At 39.4% G+C, this 24,548-nt stretch overlaps 1 long non-coding RNA gene across 1 annotated transcript; it reads right to left on the bottom strand.

Annotated features, from left to right (window-relative positions):
- Window positions 1–3,942: 3,942 nt before the first annotated feature.
- Window positions 3,943–16,155, bottom strand: LOC136323027 (uncharacterized). The gene is made up of 2 exons (XR_010728900.1): window positions 16,020–16,155; window positions 3,943–4,147 (listed from the first exon to the last, which is right to left on the bottom strand). It is a non-coding gene; the product is annotated as an uncharacterized lncRNA (long non-coding RNA).
- Window positions 16,156–24,548: the final 8,393 nt, after the last annotated feature.

Genomic DNA, 24,548 nt, shown 5'->3' with positions numbered 1-24,548 from the left:
CCTGGGAGCTGACGGAAATGGAGCCCTGGCCCTTCAGTCTAAGGTTTGAAGCAAGACCTCTGGGCCCTGTCTTGGCCCTTGGCTGTAGGCCTTCAACCTTGGACACTCTCTTTTCCAGTGCCCTTTCTCCTTACAATAGGCACATTAATCTTTGGCTATTCACTGTCGTTGGCCCTTTTGCTATCCCCCTTTCCCTTTTGGAGGAAGTTTCTGGGCAGCAATCAGAATTTTGGCAACTTCCTTTGCCCTGCCAACCTCCGGATCATCCCTATTGACATACACCTTCTGGGCTATCTCTAATAGCTTGCTTCTATTCTCTCCCTTGAACCCCTCAATCTTCTGAAGCTTTTTCCTAATATCTGAAGTGGCCTGAGTCACAAAGGCTATATTTACTAGACTCTTGTTTTCTTCTGCCTCAGGATCTAGAGGGGTATATACTCTATAAGCCTCCATGAGTCTTTCTAGAAAGGCTGCTGGGGATTCCTCTCTTTCCTGAATGACTTCACTAACCTTACTAAAGTTGGTTGGCTTTCTAGCTGCTGCCTTGAGCCCCCTCAACAGAGCCCGGCAATACTGGAGGAGTGCGTCCCTTCCCCAGCGGTATTAGGGTCCCAGGTAGGAGGTTGAGATGGGAGAACATCTTCTATTTTCCTTCTTCCCTCCTGAGTTTCCCTTTCTTCTCCTAATACTGCCTTAGCAGCTTCTCTCATTATTCTGTCTCTTTCTTCAGAAGTGAAGAAGGTTTGTAAAATCTGCTGACAATCATCCCATGTGGGCTGATGAGTCCTAAAAATGGTCTCAAGGAGAGATATTAGTCCCTGAGGTTTCTCGGAAAATGGGGGATTCTGATGTTTCTAATTGTAAAAATCACTAGTGGAAAAAGGCACATAGATGAGGCGAGGAGGTGACCGTGGGCCAGCATCTGGTTCCAGCAGTGCCTCCCAGAGAGGCAAAATGGCTGTGCCTCCAGGAAGAGGAGGCAAAATGGCTGCATCTCTCAGAGGAAGAGGAGGCAAAATGGCTGCACCTCCTGGAGGAGGAGGCAAAATGGCTATATCTATCCACACATCCATATACAGGTATTGGTCTGGGTGGGGAGCCCTATAGACCGTGGCTCTGACAGCAAACAAAGTTGGAAGGTCAAAAGTGCCCTCTGTGGGCTATCCCACATTAAATGCAGGCCATTCCAGCTGGCTCAAGGTCCGGAGGAAACCTGAACTCGTCTGCGGACCTCCGTACCCCTGAGCCCTCTTCTGGAAATCAGAAAAATTCTTCAACAGGCACTCAAGCGGGGATCCCGACACAGACTCCTGTTGTCCCATCCTAGATGACTCAGAAATAATGAGAAAGGGTAGGATACAGGCAACACACACTATTAACACAAGGAACACACTTGTCTCTCTCACACTCAACTCATTCATTTGAGCTCAGACAAAACGCAGCACAGTGCAAAAAGGATTCCTAATGTGACCGGTCACTCCTAAAGTTAACAAATCCAAATATCCAAATTTCAGAGAGTGGCATCCCACTTCTGAAAGCCTTGGGTAGGTTACTGGCAGTGTCCCACCTACTACCTCAAGATTGTGTGCTCCGGAGCCCAAAAGCCAAACCAAATGAGGATCCTCCATGAATACTTACTCAGCTCGAGCTGTCCTTCCAGTCTTTGATCCAAAACTCCGCCGAGGGAGAATCCCGGAGGAGCCCCCAAAATGTTGCATCCACCGGGTATGACAACAAACGTCAGAAACTTTCAGGAGTTTAGATGTTACTTTATTTTCCAGTTTAACCTGCGCAGGGGCAAACTCCCAAGATGTCCAGAGACACCGTGCTCACCAGGAGCTGCAAATGGGAGCCGTGCCTGGCGCTTACAGCCAGGTCCTTATATATCCTAAGTGAGAAGCATTAAACAGAAGCAGATGTGGCAGTTAGCTATTTGCTAGGGAGGTCGCATGCAGCATAGCAACAGGGGCCGGCATAGCAACAGGGGCCGGTTTTAGCTTAGTGGCGAATTTCAAACATAAACAACTCTTTTTTTTATTATTAAATTTTTATTAATGGTAATGGGATGACATTAATAAATCAGGGTACATATATTCAAAGAAAACATGTCTAGGTTATTTTGTCATTAAATTATGTTGCAAACCCCTCGCCCAAAGTCAGATTGTCCTCCATCACCCTCTATCTAGTTCTCTGTGCCCCTCCCCCTCCCCCTAACTCTCTCCCTCCCTCCCTCCCATGTCCTCCCTCCCCCCACCCCTGGTAACCACCACACTCTTGTCCATGTCTCTTAGTCTCATTTTTATGTTCCACCAATGTATGGAATCATGTAGTTCTTGTTTTTTTCTGATTTACTTATTTCACTCCTTATAATGTTATCAAGATCCCACCATTTTGCTGTAAATGATCTGATGTCATCATTTCTTATGGCTGAGTAGTATTCCATAGTGTATATGTGCCACACCTTCTTTATCCAGTCTTCTATTGAAGGGCTTTTTGGTTGTTTCCATGTCTTGGCCACTGTGAACAGTGCTGCAATGAACATGGGGCTACATGTGTCTTCACGTATCAATGTTTCTGAGGTTTTGGGGTATATATCCAGTAGAGGGATTGCTGGGTCATAAGGTAGTTCTATTTGCAGTTTTTTGAGGAACCACCATACTTTCCTCCATAATGGTTGTACTACTTTACAGTCCCACCAACAGTGAATGAGGATTCCTTTTTCTCCACAGCCTCTCCAACATTTGCTATTACCCGTCTTGTTGATAATAGCTAATCTAACAGGAGTGAGGTGGTATCTCATTGTAGTTTTGATTTGCATTTCTCTAATAACTAATGAAGCTGAGCATCTTTTCATATATCTGTTGGCCATTTGTATCTCTTCCTGGGAGAAGTGTCTGTTCAAAACATAAACTTCTGATAAGGGTCTCTGACCTTCTTTGTTCTTAGCCTCACAGGGGCACTATTAGCACTCCCTGTTCCTTCAATAGTTACACTCTTGGAAGCCCCAGCATATCAGCACTCCCTGAATCTAACACCCAACAGGTGCTCACAGAAAATATTGGAAAGAGCCCTAAATTAGGTCCATCATGCTTCAAAACCTAGCAGCAGTTTTGTGGGAGGGGCAAAACACATCTGGATTTATCCAGTTAATCTTCCATAGAGAAACAAAGTCTCAATCTTTAGAGGGTAAATGCACCAAGCACTACTGCCCTTAGGGCATTGGTGAAAACTTGTTGCAAAGGAATCAAGGAGAAGAAATCAAAGGATAGAATCACATGCTGAGCCCACAAATCCAGCTGACTCCCACTTTATCCCTTGCTCACTACAAGCTAATAAGCTTTGAATAACAACTAACAATAGATTTCTGGGAGAAGGATGAGAGAGAAACAAGAGCAAGCAAAAACACTCTTTCTGAGATACAATACCAAGAGAACACCTAAAATTCATAATAAAAAATTGTTCTAGTAAATTTACTTCCACCCTGAACACAAGTACCTGTATAAGAATTTGAAGCCTATGATGCTTTGAGGATAAGCAAAGCACTCCCAACCTGGATTAATTAAAGCCATTACATTAAAAGGACTAACAGAAAAAAAGTACCCACATATTAAGGCTAAAAAAAAATTTACTCCAGTGCCTACTAACCTACACAAGATGACAAGCTTTCAACAAAAAAATTACAAGGCATATGAAAAGGCAAGAAAAAAAAAAACTCCAAAGAGACAAAGCAATCATTAGAACCAGATATGGATATGATACAGATTTTTGAATTACCCTATATAGAAATTTTAAATAACTATGATTAATATGTTAACAGCCTTAATGAAAAAAGTGCATAACATTAAGATAGATGAATAATTTTATTATTTGCTTAATTTTTTTAATTATTGATTTTAAGGAGAGAGAAATATCAATTTGGTGTTCCATGTATTCATTGGTTGATTCTTCTTCTTCTTTTTGTATTTTTCTGAAGTGAGAAGAAGGGAGGCAGACAGTCTGCTGCATGCACCTGGCAAGCCCACTAGGGGACGATGCTCTGCCTGTCTGGGGTGTTGCTCCTTTGCAACCAGAGTCATTCTAGCACCTGAGGTGGAGGCCATGGAGCCATCCTCAGTGCCCAGGCCAACTGTGCTCCAATGGAACCTTGCTGTGGGAGTGGGAGAGAGATAAAAAGAAAAGAGGGAGGGGTGGAGAAGCAGATGGGCACTTCTTCTGTGTGCCCTGGTTGGGAATTGAACCTGGGACTTCCACATGCCAGGCCAACGCTCTACTGCTGAGCCAACCAACCAGGGCACATTGGTTGATTCTTGTATGTGCTCTGACTAGGGATCAAACCCACAACTTAACATATTGGGATGATGTTCTAACCAACTGAGCTACCCAGCCACAGCCTAGATGGTTAATTTTAGCAGAGAGAAAAAAACTATAAGATAAAAATATTTGAATTGAAACACACAATATCATTGAAGAATTCCCCAGACAGTTTCATCAATAGACACAGGTAGATAAGGCAAGAATTCTGAACTTGAAGGTAGGGTTTCAGTATAAATTACCAAAATTGAAACACAAAATCCAGAAGTTGCATGACATTATTAAAATTCTAACATTTGCATAATTTGAATCCTAGAAATAGAAGGAGAGAAAGGGACAGAGAAAAAAAGAAATATTACATACTGAAGAACAAAGAGAAGAATTGCAACAAATTTCTTAGAAATAATGCCAACAGAAGGCAGTGAAAATGAAGAAAAAACTACCAACCTAGAATCCTATGCCTAGTAAAATAGCTTTTAAAAAGGAAAAATAAAGCTTTTATGAGACTTACAGATATGTAAGGAATACATTACTAGAATAAAGAAATGTTAAAAGAAGTTCTTCCTGCAGAAAGAATATGATATCAGACTGAAACTTAGATCTACACAGAAAAATAAAGACCTTGGAAATGAAATGAGTAAACAAAAAAAGTTAAAGTGAAATTTATTTCTTTTCTTAGTTTTGATTGCTCTAAAAAATAACTTTTCACCACTGAAAACAGTAACAGTGAAAATGTATTTTATGTTCATAACACATGTAACTGTGAAAGGTATTAAAACAATAGCACAGAGAATGAAAGAGAAGAATTGAGAATATACTGCTGTTAGGTCACTGTGCAACACACAGAAGGGTATTTAATGGCGGGCATGTCGAGCACATGCCCACTCTGAGCCCCAACTTCTGAAAGGCCCCATAAAACCAAGTTCATACTTTTTTCTAATGACACCAAGTTTGGTTTCATATGTGCAATTTTAAAATTAATAGTACATAATATTTTTTATTTAAAAATATGGTTAACATGTATTTTTATTTTCCCAGCTTCTCTCTTTTTTCTTTTTTTTCTTTATTCTTTTTTTTTGTTTGTTTTTATGTTTTTTCTTTTCTTGTAATAATTTTATTTTTTTAATGGGGTGACGTCAAAAAATCAGGATACATATATTCAAAGATAACAAGTCCAGGTTATCTTGTCGTTCAATTATGTTGCATACCCATCACCCAAAGTCAGATTGTACTCTGTCACCTTCTATCTTGTTTTCTTTGTGCCCCTCCTCCTCCCCCTTTCCCTCTCCCATTCCCCCCTCCCCCCCGTAACCACCACACTCTTATCAATGTCTCTTAGTTTCACTTTTATGTCCCACCTACGTATGGAATCATGCAGTTCCTGTGTTTTTCTGATTTACTTATTTCGCTTCGTATCATGTTATCAAGATCCCTCCATTTTGCTGTAAATGTTCTGATGTCATCATTTCTTATGGCTGAGTAGTATTCCATAGTGTATATGTGCCACATCTTCTTTATCCAGTCATCTATTGAAGGGCTTTTTGGTTGTTTCCATGTCCTGGCCACTGTGAACAATGCTGCAATAAACATGGGGCTGCATGTGTCTTTACGTATCAATGTTTCTGAGTTTTGGGGGTATATACCCAGTAGAGGGATTGCTGGGTCATAAGGTAGTTCTATTTGCAGTTTTCTGAGGAACCACCATACTTTCTTCCATAATGGTTGTACTACTTTACAATTCCCACCAACAGTGTATGAGGGTTCCTTTTTCCCCACAGCCTCTCCAACATTTGCTATTACCTGTCTTGCTAATAATAGCTAATCGAACAGGTGTGAGGTGGTATCTCATTGCAGTTTTGATTTGTATTTCTCTAATAACTAGAGAAGACGAGCATCTTTTCATATATCTGTTGGCCATTTGTATTACTTCCTGGGAGAAGTGTCTGTTCATATCCTCTTCCCATTTTTTTATTGGATTGTTTGTTTGTTTGTTGTTGAGTTTTATGAGTTCTTTGTATATTTTGGATATTAGGCACTTATCTGAGCTGTTGTTTGAAAATATCATTTCACATTTAGTTGGCTTTCGGTTTATTTTGTTATCAGTATCTCTTGCTGAGCAAAAAATTCTTACTCTGATGTACTCCCATTCATTAATTTTTGCCTTCACTTCTCTTGCCATTGGAGTGAAATTCATAAAATGCTCTTTAAAACCCAGGTCCATGAGTTGAGTACCTATGTCTTCTTCTATGTACTTAATTGTTTCAGGTCTTATGTTTAGATCTTTGATCCATTTTGAGTTAATTTTTGTACAGGGGGAGAGACTGTAGTCCAGGTTCATTCTTTTGCATGTGGCTTTCCAGTTTTCCCAGCACCATTTATTGAAGAGGCTTTCTTTTCTCCATTGTGTGTTGTTGGCCCCTTTATCAAAGATTATTTGACTATATATATGTGGTTTTATTTCTGGACTTTCTATTATGTTCCATTGCTCTGACTGTCTATTTTTCTGCCAATACCATGCTGTTTTGATTGTCATGGCCCTATAATAGAGTTTGAAGTCAGGTATTGTAATGCCCCCAGCTTCATTCTTTTTCTTTAGGATTGCTTTGGCTATTCGGGGTTTTTTATACTTCCATATAAATCTGATTATTTTTTGCTCTATTTCTTTAAAAAATGTCATTGGAATTTTGATGGGAATTGCATTAAATTTGTATATTGCTTTGGGTAATATAGCCATCTTGATTATATTTATTCTTCCTAACCAAGAACAAAAAATATTCTTCCATCTCATTATATCTTTCTCGATTTCTCTTAACAATGGTTTATAGTTTTCATTATATAAGTCCTTTACATTCTTTGTTATGTTTATTTCTAAGTATTTTATTTTTTGTGTTGCAATTGTGAAGGGGATTATTCTTTTGAGTTCGTTCTCAGTTGTTTCATTGTTGGCATATAGAAAGGCTATTGACTTCTGTATGTTAATTTTGTATCCTGCAACCTTACTGTATTGGCTTATTGTTTCTAGTAGTCTTTTTGTGGATTCTTTGGGGTTTTCCATGTATAGGATCATATCACCTGCAAAAAGTGATACCTTTACTTCTTCTTTTCCTATATGAATGCCTTTTATTTCTTTGTCTTGTCTGATTGCTCTGGCTAGAACCTCTAGTACCACATTAAATAAGAGTGGAGAGAGTGGACAACCCTGTCTTGTTCCTGATTTAAGGGGGAAAGCATTCAGTTTAGTGCCATTTAATATGATGTTAGCTGATGGTTTATCATATATGGCCTTTATCATGTTGAGATATTTTCCTTCTATACCCATTTTGTTGAGAGTCTTAAACATAAAATTGTGTTGTATTTTATCAAAAGCCTTTTCTGCATCTATTGATAAGATCATGTGGTTTTTGTTCTTTGTTTTGTTGATATGGTGTATTACGTTAACCGTTTTACATATGTTGAACCATCCTTGAGATTCTGGGATGAATCCCACTTGATCGTGATGTATTATTTTTTTAATATGTTGTTGTATTCGATTTGCTAGTATTTTGTTTAGTATTTTAGCATCTGTATTCATTAGAGATATTGGTCTGTAGTTTTCTTTTTTTGTGCCATCCTTGCCTGGTTTTGGTATGAGGGTTATGTTGGCCTCATAAAATGTGTTTGGAAGTATTGCTTTTTCTTCAATTTTTTGGAAGACTTTGAGTAGAATAGGAACCAAGTCTTCTTTGAATGTTTGATAAAATTCGCTGGTATAGCCGTCTGGGCCTGGACTTTTATTTTTGGGGAGGTTTTTAATGTTTTTTTCTATTTCTTCTCTACTAATAGGTCTGTTTAGGCTTTCTGCTTCTTCTTGACTCAGTCTAGAAAGGTTGTATTGTTCTAGGAATTTATCCATTTCTTCTAGGTTGTTGAATTTAGTGGCATAGAATTTTTCATAGTATTCTACAATAATTCATTGTATATCTACGGTGTCCGTGGTAATTTCTCCTCTTTCATTTTGGATTTTGTTTATATGAGTTCTTTCTCTTTTTTCCTTCGTAAGTCTTGCCAAGGGTTTGTCAATTTTGTTGATCTTTTCAAAGAACCAGCTCCTTGTTCTATTAATTTTTTCTATAGTTTTTCTGTTCTCTAATTCTTTTATTTCTGCTCTGATTTTTATTATCTCCTTTCTTTGGCTGGTTTTGGGTTTTCTTTGTTCTTCTTTTTCTAGTTCCTTAAGGTGGGAAGTTAAGTGGTTCACTTGGGCTCTCTCTTGTTTGTTCATATATGCCTGAAGCGATATGAACTTCCCTCTTATCACTGCTTTTGCTGCATCCCATAGATTCTGATATGTCGTATTGTCATTTTCATTAGTCTGTATATATCTTTTGATTTCTGCACTTATTTCTTCTTTGACCCATTCATTTTTTAAAAGTATGTTGTTTAGTTTCCACATTTTTGTGGGATTTTTTTCCTCTTTTTTGCAGTTGAATTCTAGTTTCAAGGCTTTATGATCAGAAAATATGCTTGGTACAACTTCAATTTTTCTGAATTTGCTGATGTTGTTTTTGTGGCCAAACATATGGTCAATTGTTGAGAATGATCCATGTACACTAGAGAAAAATGTATACTCAGTCACTTTGGGATGAAATGTCCTGTAGATGTCTATCATATCCAAGTGCTCTAGTGTTTTGTTGAAGGCCACTATGTCTTTGTTGATTCTCTGTTTGGATGACCAATCTAGAGCCATCAGCAGTGTATTGAGGTCTCCAAGTATGATTGTATTTTTGTCAGTTTTTGTTTTAAGATCAATAAGTAGCTGTCTTATATATTTTGGTGCTCCTTGGTTTGGTGCATATATATTAAGAATTGTTATGTCTTCTTGATTCAGTGTCCCCTTAGCCATTATGAAATGGACATTTTTGTCTCTGAGTACTTTTGTTGTCTTGTAGTCAGCATTATCCGATATGAGTATTGCTACACCTGCTTTTTTTTGGATGTTATTTGCTTGGAGTATTGTTTTCCAGCCTTTCACTTTGAATTTGTTTTTATCCTTGTTACTTAGATGAGTTTCCTGTAGGCAGCATACAGTTGAATTTTCTTTTTTAATCCATTCTGCTACTCTGTGCCTTTTTATTGGTGAGTTTAATCCGTTTATATTTAGTGTAATTATTGACACTTGTGAGTTTCTTATTGCCATTTTATAGATTGCTTTCTGTTAGTTTTGTGTCTTGTTTGATCCTTCTCTTTCGTTTTTCTATCTTTTGTTTTTATTTGGTTGTATTCCATACATCTTTCCTCTGTTGCTATCTTTTTTATCTCATGTGCTTCTGTCGTGGTTTTTTCAATGGTGGTTACTTTGAGTAATGAAAAGGGTCTCTACCCTGTTCATTGTAGCGAACTATTTTGTGAGTACTTTTGCACTCTATTGTCCTTTGCTACTGTTAATCTCCATCTTCTCCCCCCCCTTTCTTTTTGTTGTTCTCACAGTTTAAATTTGGTTTTATTGTGTTCTTCTTGGAGCTTTTACCTATGGCTTTGTTTTTTTTTGTTTTTTGTATCTGATTGGAGAACCCCCTTTAGTAATTACTGGAGTGGGGGTTTTCTGAAGATAAATTCCCTCATCTTTTCTGTATCTGTGAATGTTTTTATTTCTCCTTTATATTTGAAGGATAGCTTTGATCGGTATAGTATTCGTGGCTGAAAGTTCCTCTCTTTCAGGACTTTAAATATTGGGGTCCACTCTCTTCTAGCTTGTAGATTTCCTGCTGAATAATCTGATGATAATCTAATGGGCCTTCCTTTATATGTTGTATTCTTCTTTTTCCTGGCTGCCTTGAGAATTTTTTCTTTGCTGTTGGTTTGTGTCAATTTCATTATGATTTGCCTTGGAGTAGGTTTGTTGGGGTTCAGAAAACTCAAGTTCTTCTTGAACTTGAGGCTTTAGTTCTTTCCACAGGCTTGGGAAGTTCTCATCTATTATTTGTTTGAGTATGTTCTCCATTCCATTTTCTCTCTCTTCTCCCTCTGATATACCTGTTATTCTTATGTTATTCTTTTTGATGGAGTCAGATAATTCTTGTAGGGCTATCTCAGTTTTTTTAAATTTTTGAGTCTCTTTCTTCTTCTCTCTGTTGTGCCTCAAGTTGTTTGTCTTCTATTTCACTAATCCTCTTTTCTATCTGACCTGTTCTATTAGCTTAGCTTGTTACTTTGTTTTTCAGCTCGTGAATTGAGTTTTTCATCTCTGTTTGATTTGTTTTTATAGTTTCAATTTCCTTGGACATATATTCTTTGTGTTCATTGAGTTGTTTTCTGAGCTCCCTAAATGGCCTTTCTGTGTTTTCTTGTATATCTCTGAGTATTTTAGGATTTCTATCTTGAATTCTCTGTCATTTAGCTCCAAGGTTTCCAATATATTAAATTTTTTCTTTATAGATTTTTCCTCATCTAGTTGTGTTACCTCTCTTTCTTTTGTATCCATGATATTCGATTTTTTCTTCCTTAATGGCATCTGAGGGTGGTTTTGTTGATAGTATTAATGAGATTTAATAAAGAAAAGTTAAAAAAATAAAAAATTAAAGAGTTGTTTTTTTTAAAAAATAATAATGAAATAAAGAAAAATGAAATAAAATAAAAATTTTAAAAAAAGAAAATTATTCCCCCCCTCCTTTTTTTCTCTCCTTTCCTCTTCCCTCTTTCTTGAGAAAATCTTGTGGTGAACTGTGAATTATAACAAACAATGCCTGTAATGGAGGGCCTGAATTGGGGAAAAGTAATAAAGGGGGAAAAAAAAAAGAAGGGGGTATGGACCCACAAAAAGCAAATAAGGAAAAAATTTGGGTCAAGAATAAAATGATTTGCTTTTAAGTGTTGGTTGAGTAAGAGTTATGATGCGAGGAATAAGAGAAAAACAGAAAAATGGGGGTACAAATTAAAAAATTACTATTGTATTTAGTGGAACAAGAACTAGATAAAATGGAGAGCCAGGGACGGGAGCACTGCTAGTGAGTTAAAAGGGTGATGCAAAAAACCCCCAAAATGCCACAAACATAAGTTTGAGTCCCAGATAAGATAATTTGTTTGTTATTGAGGTTTGAATGAGAGGAGATGTAAAGGAGAAAGGAAGAAACTAATATAGAGGGAGAAAAGAAAGAGAGAGAAAGAAAAAACGAAGGAACAACTAAAAGAAGAAAAAAGAGGAGAGAGAGAGAGAGAGAGTTAAGGGTTTTGGAGTGCAACCCTCAGAGAGAGAAAGGAACAGGAGAGAAAAGATAATGGGAGATGTAACACTTATGGGTAGTGTAGTTCAAGGAGAGGAGAGAGTAAGACCGGCAGAGAGTTAATCGGCCAAATTGGAGGAGGAAAAAAATATCAAGAATGAAGATAAGAGAAACAAACGAACAAATATAATAAAATGGGATAGGTTATAAAGTCTGCAGATTATTCTTGATTTTGAGAGGTTATCTTCTTGCTTTTTCTTTTCTCTCCCTCTTCCTTGTTGGTGACTCTGTACCCCGGGTTCTGCCCCTTTGGCACGCTCAGGTAGAGGTTTGCAGTTGATAAGTCTCTATGGCGATGTCATGTATTGTGCTTTAGTCTCGTTGGCAGTCGAGGCTCATTAGCATTTATAGGTTCCGACAGTGAGAGAGTCCGTGTTCCTGGAGCCTTTCTCCTAGTCTTTCCTTCCTCAATTAGTAGCCTGATAATCCAGATATGGGGTTGCTGCTGCCTCTGCCTGGATAGTAAGAGGCTCAAAGAGCTGGCAACTCCCCACTCTATTTCCACTCAGCACAGGGCTCTGGGTAAATCTCAGTCAGTCAGAGCTCCTAGCATAATCAGGTGGGGTTTCCGCCCACTCAAAGACCTCTGGCTCTGCCACTCTGATCGGTAACACAGGCAGGCACCCACTTCCGGGGCACTTGGAGGAAACTCTTGCTCGCTATCTGCACGCGCGCAGACCAGGATATCCGGCCAGCAGTCTCACGCTCTGAGTGAAACCCCCAGCCGCATGGAAAAGTTGCAGCATTGGAATTGGGTCTCACTCCGTCCCCGTGCGTGGCTTTTGCAAGGTGCTGGGGCGGCCTGAGATTTTGCTTTGGCCCACACAAAGGCACCTGACTCTGCCCCTCTGTGCGATAACACGGGCGCGCACTGCCGAGGCACTAGGAGGAATCTCTCGCTAACTATCTGCACGCGCAGACCAGGATATGAGGCCGGCCGCGTTTCCCTCTGAGTTATTCCCTACCAGCACGGAATAGTTCCACCGTTGGAATTAGTTTTCTCTCCCTCCCGTGCGTGGTTTTCCCAGGGCGCTGGGGCTGCCCAGATATTCCGCTTTTGGTCCACAGAAAGGCCTCTGTCTCTGCCTCTCTGTGGGGTAACACGGACACCCACTCCCGGGGCTTAGGAAGAAATCTCTCGCCCACTATCTTCGTGCGCCGACCAGGAGATCAAGTAAAATGGCTACCCCGCTTGTCTGTCTTTGTTTGGGTTTGGCGCGAGTGTTAGCTTGTATTGCCCGGGTTGCCACAGGATCAGTTTTTCCTCGGCTTGGATCTCCGTGCCACAGCCTGGTTCGGCCGTTTGTGCCACGGCCTGGATCTATTCACCCCCTTTGCCCGCCTCAGTTTCTATATTCACGGATCCCAGAGAAAGCCGCCCTGTTTAGGTTAGTGAGGAAGGCGGAGCATTTCTTACTCCCTATTTCCTTCGGGGTTTGGTTATATATTTAGCCAATTTTTCGCTTGACCATACCTTCGGGTGTATTGCAAAACATCTGGAGGCTCCAAGGATAGGTTTTTCTGTTTCTGGTTGAAGATCTTGTTGAGTTTTGGGGGAGATTTATTGGTATCGCTTCCTACCCTGCCATTACTCTTCTTTTTTTATTTTTTATTTTATTGTTTTTGTATTTTTCTGAAGTTGGAAATGGGGAGGGAGTCAGACAGAATCCTGCATGTGCCCGACCGGGATCCACCTGGCACGTCCACCAGGAGGCGATGCTCTGCCCATCTGGGGCATCACTCTGTTGCAACCAGAGCCATCCTAGCACCTGAGGCAGAGACCACAGAGCCAGCCTCGGCTGTGGGAGGAGAAGAGAGAGACAGAGAAGAATGAGAGGGGGAGGGGTGGAGAAGCAGATGGGTGCCTCTCCTGTGTGCCCTGTCCGGGAATTGAACCCAGGACTCCTGCACACCAGCCTGATGCTGTACCACTGAGCCAACTGGCCAGGGCCTTCTCTCTCTTTTTTTAAGGGGCTCAATATTTTCTTCTGAACTTGGGGCCTCAACCGACCTTAATCTGTCTATGACAACACACAAAGACATATAATATTTGAAAGAAGACTTGTTAATTAAAGATGTACATTGTAGCCTTGGCCAGATAACTCTGTTAGTTTGATTAGATCATCATCTCAATAACACAAAGGTTGTGGTTTTGATCCTTGGTCAGGGCACATACAGAAACAGATCAGCCCTGGCCGGTTGGCTCAGTGTTAGAGCATTGGCCTGGGGTGCAGAAGTCCCGGGTTCAATTCCCAGCCAGAGCACACAGGAAAAGCGCCCATCTGCTTCTCCACCCCTCCCCCTCTCCTTCCTCTCTGTCTCTCTCTTCCCCTCCTGCAGCCGAGGCTCCATTGGAGCAAAGATGGCCCAGGCACTGGGGATGGCTCCTTGGCCTCTGCCCCAGGCGCTAGAGTGGCTCTGGTCATGACAGAGTGACGCCCCAGAGGGGCAGAGCATAGCCCCCTGGTGGGCAGAGTGTCGCCCCCTGGTGGTCGTGCCAGGTGGATCCCGGTCGGGTGCATGCGGGAGTCTGTCTGACTGTCTCTCCCCATTTCTAGCTTCAGAAAAATACAAAAAAAAGAAAAAGAAACAGATCAATATTTCTGTCTGTCTGTCTCTCTGTCTCTGTCTAAAATTAGTCAATAATTTTTTTTAAAAGTTGTACATTGTAAACCTTACAGAAACTACTGAAAATACTTTCAAAAGAAAAATGAATAGTAAAGCATAATAGATATAAAATGTAATAATAAAAAATTCTCAAGTAACGCAAGAAAAAGCAGAAAAAGGTAAAGTAAAGGACAGATGAAACAAGTGAACTCAACTTAATTACAAAGAGATTGGTTAAAAGTAAAAGGAGAGAGAAAAATATATCATAAAAATATAAAGCTGAAGTAGCCATGTTATCAAAGTAAACTTCAAAACAAGGAATATTATTAGAGATAGAAGTATAATAATGATAGAGGATTTATTTTTCTTTTGTATTTTCTTATTTATTTTTATTTTTTCATTTTAGAGAGAGGAAAGAGAGAGAGAGAAAGACACAGAAGGGGCAAGCAGCAGGAAGCATCAACTCATATATGTACCTTGACCAGGCAAGCCAGGGTTTTGAACTGGTGACCTCAGTATTCCAGGTCAACACTTTACCCACTGTGCCACCACAGGTCAGATGCCTATAGTTTTCTAAGAAGACATAACCAACCAAACTGCAAATGCACCTAATAGCAGGGTTTCAATAGACATGAGGCAAAAAGAGATGGAACCAAATGGAGAATACTACAATTATCTCTCAGTAATTAACAAAAGAAACACAGATAATTATTAGATTATTATCAGAAATAAAAGCCCTGAACAACACAATCAACAACTAAACCTAGTTGAGGTAATATACCACTCCATCCAATACAGCAGAATACACTTTCCTGTCTAATACACATGGAACATTCACCAATGGATACTATATTCTGTGAAATAAAACAAACTTAAAAGACTAGAAAACATTTAAAGTATGTTCTCAGACCATAATGAAATTAAACTACAAATCAATAACAGAACTAATTATATCTGGAAAATTCCCAAATATTAGAAATTTTAAAAAACCTTTCTAATAATTTATGGACCAAAGAGAAAATTTCAAGGGAAACTTAAAAAAAAAAAACTTGATTGAAGGAAAATGAAAGTACATTTCAAGTTTTTTTGCAATACAATTAAAATACTTCTAAGAGAGAAACTGAGGAATTAAACACTTAGATGAGAGGTCACATCAATGACCTAAGCTTCCATATTTAGATATTAGAAAAGTAAAAGCAAATTTTACTTTACTCATACATAATCCAAAGAAAGAGAAATAATAAAACAGTAATCAATGAAATCAAAAGCAGGCCCTAGCCTGACCAGGCAGTGGCGCAGTGCATAAAGCATCGAACTGGGATGCAGAGACCCAGGTTCGGGAACCTGAGGTCGCCAGCTTGAGTGTGGGCTCATCTGGTTTGAGCAAAGCTCACCAGCTTGGATCCAAGGTCGCTGGCTCAAGCAAGGGGTTACTGTTGTAGCCCCATGGTCAAGGCACATATGAGAAAGTAATCAATGAATAACTAAGATGTCACAACAAAAAACTAATGATTGATGCTTCTCATCTCTCTCTGTTCCTGTCTGTCTGTCCCTATCTATCCCTCTTTCTGACTCTCTCTCTGTCTCTGTAAAAAAAAAAAAGCAGGCCCTGGCTGGTTGGCTTGGCTCAGTGGTAGAGCGTCAGCCCATAGGCCCAGCATGTGGAAATCCTGAGACCAATTTTCAGTCAGGACACACAGGAGAAGCAATCATCTGCTTTTCCACCACTCCCCTTTTTCGTTCCCTCTCTCGATTTCTCTCTCTCTCTCTCTCCCCCTCCCACAGCCATGGCTCAGTTGAGCAAGTTGGCCTCGGGCACTGAGGATGGCACCATGGCATCACCTCAGACTTTAGGAAGAGCTTGTTTGCTAAGCAATGGAGCAACGCCTCAGATGGGCAGAGCATCGTCCACTGGTGGGCTTGCTGGGTGGATCTCTGTCCTGGCACATGTGGAGTCTGTCTCCCTGCCTCCCTTCCTCTCACTTAATAAAAAAGATAAAAGAAATTAAAATCAGAAAACAACGGAGAAATACTAATAAAATCAAAAGCTGATTCTCTAAGAAGATTAATAAAATTGATAAATGTCTAGCCAAGCTGACCAAACAAAAAAGAAAATAGATATAAATTACCAAAGACAACAGATGGGATATCACTACAGATCCCAAAAACATTAACAAAATTTTAATAGTGTGAATAAGGCCCACCGGGGGTGAGAACAATGGAGATGCAGAGACCCAACTCTGGGGACCAGGTTCAGTGATACAGATCCACTTTATTCAGGAAGTAAACTAGCTTATATATACAGGTTCAGCCTATAGGATGTTACAGCGTGTCCTTCACAGCCAATGGCTCAAAAGATCAGGGAGCTGCCTGGTTAGCGCTGAGTCACTTCTTTATAGTGGGTGAGCTCCCTCCTGGGTGTGGCTAGGAGGGTTTCAGGTGCTGGAGTGTTCTCACAGCATTGCGTCAGCCACAGCTGCTAGGTAAATGCTCTGCACTCTACCTATATAATAGTACATTATGAACAACTCTATGCCCAGAAATTTGACAACTTATCTGAAATGGACTCTTTGAAAGACAAATTACTAAGGCTCAGTCAAGAAGAAATAGATAAATTGATGGTCTATATTTATTAAGTAAATTAAATTAGTACTTTAAAAACTTTCCAAAAATTAATCTCCGGACCCAAATGATTTCATTGTTGAATTCTATCAAACATACAAGAAATAAATAATATTAATTCAACACATTTTTTTTCCAGAAAATAGAGGAGGAGGAAATGCTTCCCAACTTATTTTATGACACCAGCATTACCCTAATTATGGGAGAAGGTAGCTACAGAGCAATAACCCTCATGAATATAGCTTTAAAAATCCTTAGCAAAATATTTGCAAATTTGAAAACATTTAAAAATCAATCAACATAAGTACAATAATACCAGGCTAAAAGATAAAATAGATGCAAGAAAAAGCATTTGATACAATTCTACTCCGATTCATAATTAAAACTCTCAGAAAACTAGTAATAGGAACTTCTTTTATAATAAAATGCATCTACAAAAATTCTACAGCTAAAATAATAATTAATGGCAAAAGACTGAATACTTTTCCCCTAAGATAGGGAAGCAGCAAAGATATCCTCTTCCACTACTCCTACTAACCACCACACTGGTAATCTAGCCATTACACTAAAATAAGGTACAGAAAGGAAAGATATATCACCACAATTCATAGATAACATAGTTTTCCATGTAGATATTTCTAAAGGCTCTACATAAAAGCTCTTAGAACTAATAAGTGAATTTAATAAAGTATCAGGATACAAAGTCATTGCACACAAATCAATGTCATTTCTAAATACTAGCACTGAACAATTGCAATTCAAAATTAAAATGATACTATTTACAATAGCACCAAAAACCCTAATTAGTAATAAATCTTTTTTAAAATTATCAAAGACAAAACACTAAAGAAAGAAATTAAACAAGATGCAAATAAATGCAGAAATAGACCATTTTCATGAATTAGAAGATTCAGAATGATTGAGATAAGTTTCCCCAATTTATTATGTAGAGTCAATGCAAATTGAATCAAAATTCCAGCAAGCTTGTACATATAAAGATATTGACACAATGGTTTAAAAATTTATATGGAAAGGCAAAGGAACTAGAATTGCCAAACAATTTTGAAAATGAATAAAAGAAATTAGAGGATTCACACTACCTGATTTCAAGAGTTACTGTGAAGCTACAGTAATCGAGACAGTGAGGAATTAGAGAAAGGATAAACACATAGATCAATGGAACAGACGATACCAACCAGAAATAAATCCACATGAATACAGTAAACTGATTTTTTATAGTGATGCAAACAGGGTAGGGCAAGATGTAGGTTTATAGTTGTTTGTATGGAAAATATTATAATAATAAATAATAATACAAGAATGAACTCTGTTTCACATATTCACAACTGTAAACCTACTTTTGCACCACCCATGCTGTACACTTCAATGAAGATAGGTTCTCCAAACAGCTGGAGCTAGAACAACTGAATATGCTGAATATGCATATGCAAAAATGAAAACAAACTTCTTAAAGAAAACACAGGAGAAAATAATATGCATGACTTTGGGTTAGGTCAGTGATTCTGAATGAAGTCATCTTTATAACCTCAGGGGAAATTGGTGATATCTGGAACTTTCTTTGTGTGTGTGACAGAGACAGAGAGATAGAGAGAGAGACAGATAGGGACAGACAGACAGGAAGGGAGAGAGATGAGTATCAATTCTTTGTTGCGGCTCCTTAGTTGCTTATTGATTGCTTTCTCATATGTGCCTTGATGGGGGTGGGAGCACAGCAGAGTGAGTGACCCCTTGCTCAAGCCAGCAATCTTGAGGTTTAGATCCTGGGTTCTCTGCATCCCAGTCTGATGCTCTATCCATTGTGTCACCGCCTGGTCAGGCATGACTGTAAACATTTTTGGAACTGAGCCATGAAGAGAGTGGAGTTGGGGGGCAGTGGGGGTGCTATAGACATCTAGTGGGTAGAGGCCAGGTATGCTGTTGGATTCTCTATAATTGCACAGGACAGCCTCTCCCACAACAAAGAAGTATACAATCCAAAATGTCAATAGTGCCACCATCCAACCCTAAGTTAGGCAAAGAGTTTTTAGACATGACAAAATTATAATCCATGACAGGAAAAACTGATAAATTGGACTGTATTAAAATAAAAATTTTGCTCCGTAAAAACTTCCACTTTTTGATTAGGAGAATAAAAAGACAAGCCACAAACTAATACTTTAATATTACATCTGACAAAAGACTTGATTCCAGAATCCATAAAGAACTCATAAAACTCAACAACTAGCCTGACTAGATAGCTTGGTTACTTAGAACATCGTTCCAAAATGTAAAGGGTGTGGATTTGATCCCTGATCAGGGCACATAGAAGAACAGATTGATGTTTCTGTCTCACTCTGTAAAGTCAATCAATCAATCAATCAATCAATACTTAATCAGAAGACAACCTAATCTTTAAAAATGGGCAAAAGACCTAAACGGATACTTTACCAAAGAACATAATCAGATGCAAAATAAGCATAAGAAATATGTTCAATATCATTAGTTAAGAGGAAATTATAAATTAAAACCAAAATAAGATACTACAATATGCCTATTTGGATATTTAAAATGTAAAAACCTGACAATATGAAGTGCTGGTGAGGTTGCAGAGCAATAGGAACTCTCATACATTGCTTGCTAGTAGAAATGCAAAATAATAAAAATATAAAGTGATATAGCCACTTTGGGAAACAGTTTGGCTGGTTTTTTTCCTCCTTTTTCCAAGTGAGAAGAGGGGAGATAGAGACAGACTTCCACATGAGCCCTGACCAGGATCCACATGGCAACCCACATTTGGGGCCGATGCTCTGCCCATCTAGGACTATGCTTGCAACCAAGCTCTTTGTAGTGCCTGAGTTGGAGGTTCCATGGAGCCATCCTCAGTGCCCCCGGCCAAAACACTCAAATCAATTGAGCCATGGATGTGGGTGGGGAAAGAGGAAGTTGGAGAAGGAAGGAGAAGCAGATGGCTGCTTCTCCTGTGTGCCCTGACTGGGAATCAAACCCAGGAATATCCACATGCCAGGTGACACTCTACCACTGAGCAAACTGGCCAGGAGCTGGCTATTTGTTATAAAGGTTAACATATACCTACCATGTGATTGACCCAGCATTCCTAGAAATGGATCCAAAAGAAAAGAAAATATGTTTACATAAAAACCTATAAACAAATATTCATAGCTGCTTTAAAAATTGGAAACAACCTAGATGTACTACAAATATAGTGTATCTATCTATATAATACAGTGTGTTTGTAAAGTCATGGTGCACTTTTGACCGGTCACAGGAAAGCAATAAAAGATGATAGAAATGTGAAATCTTCACCAAATAAAAGGAAAACCCTTCCAGTTTCTGTAGAATGATATGGCAGCATGTACGCATGCGCAGATGATGACATAACACCATGTATACAGAGGAGCAGCCTACGGCCATGCCAGTCAAGATGTGGACGGTACAGAGAAAAGTTCAGTGTGTTCTGTGGCTCACTAAATTCAAATTTGTGACCAAAGTGCAACGTGAATATCGGCATGTTTATAATGAAGCGCCACGACATTAATCATCACTTAAAATAGAAAATCACAGACGTTATTCACTCTGTTACACCAGACATCCTTACCCGTGTGTGGCAAAAACTTCACTATCATTTGGATGTGTGTAGGGCAACAAATCGAGCCCACATCAAACTGCACTGAATAGGTATGAAACTGGGAGAATTTTTCTTTTATTTGGTGCAGATTTCACATTTCTATCATCTTTTGTTGCTTTCCTGTGACCGGTCAAAAGTGCACTATGACTTTACGGACACACTGTAGAAAGCTACCAGCAATAAAATAGAATAAACTATTGATTCACAAAACAACATATGTGAATCTTACTGCACTTTGCAAAGTGAAAGAATCCAGGTCCAGAATTGTTTGATTCTATTTGTATGACATTCTGGAAAGGGCAAAATCATAGGGAAGGAAACAGATGAGTAGTCGGGATCAGGGTTTGAGGATGGGTTATCTCTGAGCGAGCAGCAGGGAGAACTTTGCAGCAGTGAGATTATTGCATATAGAACTATGGTTCATAATACTACTTTGTGTTGAAATTGATAGAACTGTACACCACAAAAAGTGAATTTTACTACATGTAGAAGAAATCTACTAGGATGTGAAAAAAAACATGGAATGCAGATTAGGACAAATACATTTAACTTATTACAAATTAATCACATAAGCATACTGAAGGAGATGGGGAAGACAGGAGATGACCTAAGTAATTCTGGAAGACAGTGTTTTAATTTGATATAAAGCTGAAGTACTGTACACAAACACTGCACTTCAGTTGTTCCTCACAGGAAAGTGGGTGAGGAATTTTGACACTACTGATTTGTATATTTGGATTTAAAAAAAAATCTAAATACATTGTATAAAATGAGAGCCAGGTTTCTCACTGTTGGGGAAACAAGTTACACTTTAAAAAAAATAAAGGAAAGCTAGAATGACTTCTTTGGTACTCAACTGTGTTCAGAGATGTCAATATAGACTCAGTTTTTAACTGTTAAATTTAAAAAATTTTAAATGTATACAGATAAATTGGTACAGAAATATAGACATGTGTCTATACACGAGTTAGGGTACATACACATACACACATCCTATCTACTGAGAGAGGTTAGAAATCATGACAAGGAGAACTCCTACATCCCAATGGTATTTGGTTTTTAAATATCATCCCTCTGTAAAAGGAATCAAGGGTCCTTGGAGAAGCGTTTCATTCCAGGAGTGGGGCAGTAGGACTAAACATGACCCTGGAGAATTTTATAGTATTTTAAAGGGGGGATAAAAATACATGGGAATCTGAAACAGCTCCCAAAAATAAAAGCTGAAACAAGTTGAGCAACAAAATAAAAAGTAAAATAACAATATTAGATTATAACAGAAAGAATGTCCATGAGTCCACATGACTATAAATAAATGATTAAATAAATAAGTGGAAGAGAAGGGACAGCTCTTCCTTAGAGAAGAATACCAGTCAATACAGTAAATTCAGAGGGCGTGAGGGAAATAGAAAGTCACCATTAAAACACCACAGTAATCATTGCTGTGGGCAAGATCCACCAATGTGTGCTAAAAAGAATGGGCAAGCCTTTAAGTAGAAACAGGATATTTGCATAGTCTCCAAGTATCTCTGTACTATTTTTTGCAACTGTTCTTTACGTCTAAAATTATTTCCAAATTTTTTTAAAATAATAATGGGGGAGAGAATATTTAGTAACATGGAAAGATATTTATGAACTGTTAAATTTTAAAAAGTATAATTTCAATTTTATGTGCATTTACACACACACACACAACACAGAAAACCAAAACCATTTAAATGAAAATGTGAGATTTAGCTATCTCTTGGTGGTGGCAAATGAAGTACTTTCAATTTTATGTCATTGTTGTCATTATTATTATTATCTCATCAGTATTTTCTAAATTTTTTTTTACAATGACCATGCATTAATATTAGAATAATAAAAATATATATCAAAAACACTCCTTGGTACATATTTTTGTATCTAACATTATGTTAAAAATAACAGTGGATTCTATCAAAGTGAATTATTGAATTGAAGAATGGTCATGCTATTCCCTTTTGCAAAGTAGATAGCCATCCACTGTAGTTTATATTAGTATTCAGCACCTCAGTACTTTTCACAAAATGCTCAATAATAGTTAAATTCTAAATATAAGTTCTGCTGTATTTAAATTAACATAAAAATCATGGAATAAACCTGAAAAAGTAAATAACATATATATAACATCAAATAAATAAAAGTAACAGAGCCTGACCTGTGGTGGTACAGTGGATAAAGCGTCAACCTGGAATGCTGAGGTTGCTGGTTCAAAACCCTGGGCTTGCCTGGTCAAAGCACATATGGGAGTTGATGCTTCCTGCTTCTCCCTTCCCCTTCTCTCTCTCTCTCTCTCCCCCCTCTCTAAAAATTAATAAAAGAAAAAATTAAATATTTAAAAAAAAAAAAATAGGACGTCACGGAAATGGCGCTGTGAGCAGCGCGTCCGACAGCTCTCCCCTAAATCACAACAAATTTATCAACTAGAAACAGAAAAATTTATCCTCGGAGCATTCCGGAGTTCCACACAAACTGATAGCGAAAGGACTGTTATCACTTGAATCTGAGAGACGAGGGTGTGGAGGAATCTACCACAGGGACGTTCTTTCAAACCGCAAGGAAGTGCGCCTGTGGTGAGTCAGCCCATATACTTGGGAACCGCGAGCCGCCGCGAGCAGCCGACGTGAGCCGCCACCGCGAGCCGCCGTGAGCCCCTGCGAGCCCCCGCCACGAGCGGCCGCCGCGAACCGCCACTGCGAGTGACTGCCACGAGCCGCTGCCGCGAGCAGCCGCGCGCGCACCTGGTCCGGTTGAGCACCGCTGACGTTCCCAGCGGCCCGCACACTGCGAGTGGGGGTCGCCGGCCACCGGTGCCCAGAGTGCCCCATTCGCACGCGCCCAGGGCGCCCTGCTGGCCCGCACACCCAGGGGGCTCCATTATCCTGCGCCTGGTGCGGTCCAGCCGCCAGCGGCGGGGCGAGCGGGAGAGGCTTGGGAGATTCTCCGTGGGCGGGGCACCTCACCCAGCCATTCAAGCTAACAATCAAGCGTTGGGGGAGGGGCGCGCGCAGGCAGCCTAAAATACCTTCAGAAGCACAGCTGCGACCCAATCACTGAAATTAGCTTAACCCATAAAATCTGCGCACCCTCGGTTCTAATTGATAAGATCTCTCTCAGTTCAGCGATCCAAGACAAGAGGCGTGATATTTTTTAGTGCCTCTTGCTAAAGGGGCGGGGGCAACTTCTGATTGATAGAGCCTCCATATTCAGGGATAAACGCTAACAAGAAGGACTTGGCAGATAATAAGGTCTATACTACACTAGTCGTAAGCAGAGACTAGTGCCTCTTCTTCCCTGCAAAAACAGGCTACAAAGTGTGGAAAGCCTGGGTTGAGAGGTCCAACTAAATGATACGCGCTGAACAGTCACCTTGACAACAATTGACTCCCACCCCCGCCTGATTACACTGGAGGCCCTGACTGTCAGAGCCTTTCCCAAAGCCTTGCACTGAGTGGGGATAGAGTGGGGATTTCCCAGCTCTTTGAGCCTCTTACTCCCCAGGCAGAAGCAGTTGCAGCCTTATAGCTGGATCACCAGGCTGCTAATTCAGAAAGGGGGGACTAGGAGAGAGAATCCAGGAAAGCAAACTCTCTCATCGTTGGACCCTGCAAACGCCAACAAGCCTTCACTTCCAGCAAGACTAAAGCCAATTATATGACATTGCCATAGAATCCCATCAACTGCAAATCCCTACCTAAGAGTGGCACAGGGGCAGAGCCTGGGGTACAGAGTCACCGACCAGGAAGAGGGAGAGAAAAGAAAAAGGAAGAAGTTAACCTCTCAAAATCAAGAAAAACCCACAGACTTTACAACTTGATCCACTAATTTTTTTTTTTGTTGTTGTTGTTGTTTGTTTCTTCTATCTTTTTGCCTTTATTTCCTCCACCTCGGTCCTTCTATTCTCTGCCCATCTTATGCTTCCCCTTTCTTGAACTACACTACCCATGAGTGTTGCATTTTATTTTTCTTCTTCATCCTCACCCTCCTTTAAGGTTATACTCCAAAACACTTAACTCTCACTCTCTCCTCTTTTTTTTTTTTTGTCTTGCTTTATTTTGTTTTTTTCAATTCCTATTTTATTTCTT

The sequence above is a fragment of the Saccopteryx bilineata genome, chromosome 2, assembly GCF_036850765.1.
Source record: "Saccopteryx bilineata isolate mSacBil1 chromosome 2, mSacBil1_pri_phased_curated, whole genome shotgun sequence".
NCBI classification, from domain to species: Eukaryota; Metazoa; Chordata; class Mammalia; order Chiroptera; family Emballonuridae; genus Saccopteryx; species Saccopteryx bilineata.
The sequence above is the reverse complement of the archived record's forward strand: the minus strand, read 5'-3'. Positions and strand labels throughout refer to the sequence as shown.